Raw genomic sequence first — 4,903 nt, forward strand, 5'->3', positions numbered from 1 at the left:
GAAGACCTAAACAGACATTTCTTCAAGAAGATATACAGATTGCCAACAAACACATGAAAGGATGCTCAACATCACTAATCATTAGAGAAATGGAAATCAATACTACAATGAGGTATCACCTAACACCAGTCAGAATGGCCATCATCAAAAATTCTGCAAACAATAAATGCTGGAGAGGGTGTGGAGAAAATGGAACCCTCTTGCACTGTTGGTGGGAATGTAAATTGATACAGCCACTATGGAGAACAGCATGGATGTTCCTTAGAAAACTAAAAATAGAAATACCATATCACCCAGCATTGCCACTTCTGGCCACGTACCCTGAGAAAACCATAATTCAAATAGAGACATGTACCACAATGTACATTTCATCACTATTTTCAGTACCCAGGACATGAAAGCAACCTAAGTGTCCATCGACAGATGAGTGGATCAAGAAGATGTTGCACATATATACAAGGGAATATTAGTCAGCCATAAAAAGAAACAAAATTGAGTTATTTGTAGTGATTTGGATGTCCCTAGGGTCTTTCATATAGAGTGATTTAGTCAGAAAGAGAAAAATAAAATACTGTATGCTCACATATATATATGGAATCTTAAAAAAAAATGATGGTTCTAAGGAATCTTGGGCAAGGACAGAAATAAAGACACAGACGTAGAGAATGGACTTGAGGACACAGGGTTGGGGAAGTGTAAGCTGGGACGAAGTTAGAGAGTGGCATAGACATATATACACTATCAAATGTAAAATAGATAGCTATTGGGAAGAAGCTATGTAGCATAGGGAGATCAGCTCGGTGTTTTGTGACCACCTAGAGAGGTGGCATAGGGCTGGTGGAGGGAGACACAAGAGGGAGGGGATATGGGGATATATGTATACACATAGCTGATTCACTTTGTTATACAGTAGCAACTAAGACAACGTTGTAAAGCAATTATACTCCAATAAAGTTGTTTTTAAAAATGTCATTGCATCCTGAGAATAAATCCCAGTTGATCATGGTGAATAGTTCCTTTAATATACTGCTAAATTCAATTTGCTCATAATTTAATTAAAGATTTGTGTCTATATTCTTCAGGAATATTGGCCTGTAGTTTTCTTTTCTTGTAATATCCTTTTCTGCTTTGATATGAGGGTAATTCTGGCCTCATGAAATGGATTTTGGGAGTGTTCCCTCTCTTGGATTTTTTGGAAGATTTTGAGAAGTATTGGCAATATCTTTAAATGTTTGGTAAAATTCACTAGTTTAGCCATCTTGTCCTGGACTTCTTTTCATTGGAAGAATTTTTTTTAACATCTTTATTGGCGTATAATTGCTTTACAATGATGTGTTAGTTTCTGCTTTATAACAAAGTGAATCAGGCATACATATATATATGTTCCCATATTTCTTCCCTCTTGCGTCTCCCTCCCTCGCACCCTCCCTATCCTACTCCTCTAGGTGGTCACAAAACACCGAGCTGATCTCCCTGTGCTATGCGGCTGCTTCCAACTAGCTATGTATTTTACGTTTGGTTGTGTATATATGTCCATGCCACTTTCTCACTTTATCCCAGCTTACCATTCCCCCTCCCCATATCCTCAAGTCCATTCTCTAGTAGGTCTGCATCTTTCTGCCCGTCTTGCCCCTAGGTTCTTCTGATCATTTTTTTTTTCCTTTTTAGATTCCACATATATGAGTTAGCATACAGTATTTGCTTTGCTCTTTCTGACATACTTCACTCTGCATGAAAGTCTCTAGGACCATCCATCTCACTACAAATAACTCAGTTTCATTCCTTTTTATGACTGAGTAATATTCCATTGTATATATATGCCGCATATTCTTTATCCATTCATCTATTGATGGACACTTAGGTTGCTTCCATGTCCTGGCTATTGTAAATAGAGCTGCAATGAACATTTTGGTACATGACTCTTTTTGAATTATGGTTTTATCAGGGTATATGTCCAGTAGTGGGATTGCTGGGTCGTATGGTAGTTCTATTTTTCGTTTTTTAAGGAACCTCCATACCCGTCTCGATAGTGGCTGTATCAATTTATATTCCCAACAACAGTGCAAGAAGGTTCCCTTTTCTCCACACCCTCTCCAGCATTTATTTTTGGTAGATTTTTTGATGATGGCCATTCGGACTGGTGTGAGATGATAGCTCATTGTAGTTTTGATTTGCATTTCTCTAATGATTAATGATGTTGACCATTCTTTCATGTGTCTGTAGGTCATCTGTATATCTTCTTTGGAGAAATGTCTATTTAGGTCTTCTGCCCATTTTTGGATTGGGTTGTTTGTTTTTTTGTTATTCAGCTGCATGTGCTGCTTGTAAATCGTGGAGATTAATACTTTGTCAGTTGCTTTATTTGTAAATACTTTCTCCCATTCTCAGCGTCGTCTTTTGGTCTTGTTAACGGTTTCCTTTGCTGTGCAAAAGCTTTCAAGTTTCATTAGGTCTCATTTGTTTATTTTTGTTTTTATTTCCATTTCTCTAAGAGGTGGGTCAAAAAGGATCTTGCTGTGATTTATGTCATAGAGTGTTCTGCCTATGTTTTCCTCTAAGAGTTTGATAGTGTCTGGCATTACATTTAGGTCTTTAATCCATTTTGAGTTTATTTTTGTGTATGGTGTTAGGGAGTGTTCTAATTTCATACTTTTACATGTATCTGTCCAGTTTTCCCAGTACCACTTATTGAAGAGGCTGTCTTTTCTCCACTGTATATTCTTGCCTCTTTATCAAAGATAAGGTGACCATATGTGCATGGGTTTATCTCTGGGCTGTCTATCCTGTTCTATTGATCTATATTTCAGTTTTTGTGCCAGTACCAAACTCTTTTTTGTTGTTTTTTTGTTTTTTTTACTATTTGACCACCTCAATTTTATTCTCAAATCAATTCTTTTACCTTCCGTATTATTTCCTAGGGCTGGCATAACAAATTATCACAAACTGGTAGCTTAAAACAACCAACATGTAGTATCTCATAGTTCAGAAGGCCCAAAGTCCAAAATGAAGGTGTGGGTAAGGCTGGTTGCTTCTAGAGGCACTGAAGGAGAATCTGCTCCATACCTTTCTCCTAGCTTTTTGTGACTGCCAGCAATTCATGATGTTCTGTAGCTTGTAGCTGCACCCCTCTAATCTCTGCCTCCATAGTCACCTAGCCTTCTTCCCTTTGTGTCTTTTTTTTAAACATCTTTATTAGAGTATAATTGCTTTACAATGGTGTGTTAGTTTCTGCTTTATAGCAAAGTGAATCAGTTATATATATACATATGTTCCCATATCTCTTCCCTCTTGCATCTCTCTCCCTCCCACACTCCCTATCCCACCCATCTAGGTGGTCACAAAGCACCGAGCTGATCTCCCTGTGCTATGCGGCTGCTTCCCATTAGCCATCTATTTTACGTTTGGTAGTGTATATATGTCCATGCCACTCTCTCACTTTGTTACACCTTACCCTTCCCCCTCCCCATATGCTCAAGTCCATTCTCTAGTAGGTCTCTGTCTTTATTCCCGTCTTATTCCTAGGTTCTTCATGACCTTCTTTTTTTTTTCTTAGATTCCATATATATGTGTTAGCATACTGTATTTGTTTTTCTCTTTCTGACATACTTCACTCTGTATGACAGACTCTAGGTTCATCCACCTCACTACCAATAACTCAAATTCGTTTCTTTTTATGGCTGAGTAATAATCCATTGTATATATGTGCCACATCTTCTTTATCCATTCATCTGTTGATGGACACTTAGGTTGCTTCCATTTCCTGACTATTGTAAATAGAGCTGCAATGAACATTTTGGTACATGACTCTTTTTGAATTATGGTTTTCTCAGGGTATATGCCCAGTAGTGGGATTGCTGGGTCGTATGATAGTTCTATTTGTAGTTTTTTAAGGAACTTCCATACTGTTCTCCATAGTGGCTGTATCAATTTACATTCCGACCAACAGTGCAAGAGTGTTCCCTTTTCCCCACACCCTCTCCAGCATTTATTGTTTCTAGATTTTTTGATGATGGCCATTCTGAACGGTGTGAGATGATATCTCATTGTAGTTTTGATTTGCATTTCTCTATTGATTAATGATGTTGAGCATTCTTTCATGTGTCTGTTGGCAATCTGCATATCTTCTTTGGAGAAATGTCTATTTAGGTCTTCTGCCCATTCTTGGATTGGGTTGTTCGTTTTTTTGTTATTGAGCTGCATGAGCTGCTTGTAAATCTTGGAGATTAATCCTTTGTCAGTTGCTTCATTTGCAAATATTTTCTCCCATTCTGATGGTTGTCTTTTGGTCTTGTTTATGGTCTCCTTTGCTGTGCAAAAGCTTTTAAGTTTCATTAGGTCCCATTTGTTTATTTTTGTTTTTATTTCCATTTCTCTAGGAGGTGGGTCAAAAAGTATCTTGCTGTGATTTATGTCATACAGTGTTCTGCCTATGTTTTCCTCTAAGACTTTGATAGTGTCTGACCTTACATTTAGGTCTTTAATCCATTTTGATTTTATTTTTGTGTATGGTGTTAGGGAGTGTTCTAATTTCATACTTTTACATGTACCTGTACTGTTTTCCCAGCACCACTTACTGAAGAAGCTGTCTTTCCTCCACTGTATATTCTTGTCTCCTTTATGAAAGATAAGGTGACCGTATATGCGTGGGTTTATCTCTGGGCTTTCTGTCCTGTTTCATTGATCTATATTTCTGTTTTTGGGCCAGTACCATACTGTCTTGATTACTGTAGCTTTGTAGTATAGTCTGAAGTCACGGAGCCTGATTCCTCCAGCTCCGTTTTTCTTTCTCAAGATTGCTTTGGCTATTCGGTCTTTTGTGTTTCCATACAAATTGCAGATTTTTTTGTTCTAGTTCTGTGAATAATGCCAGTGGTAGTTTGATAGGGATTGCATTGAATCTGTA

Source organism: Eschrichtius robustus, chromosome X (assembly GCF_028021215.1).
Source record: "Eschrichtius robustus isolate mEscRob2 chromosome X, mEscRob2.pri, whole genome shotgun sequence".
In the NCBI taxonomy this organism is placed as follows: domain Eukaryota; kingdom Metazoa; phylum Chordata; class Mammalia; order Artiodactyla; family Eschrichtiidae; genus Eschrichtius; species Eschrichtius robustus.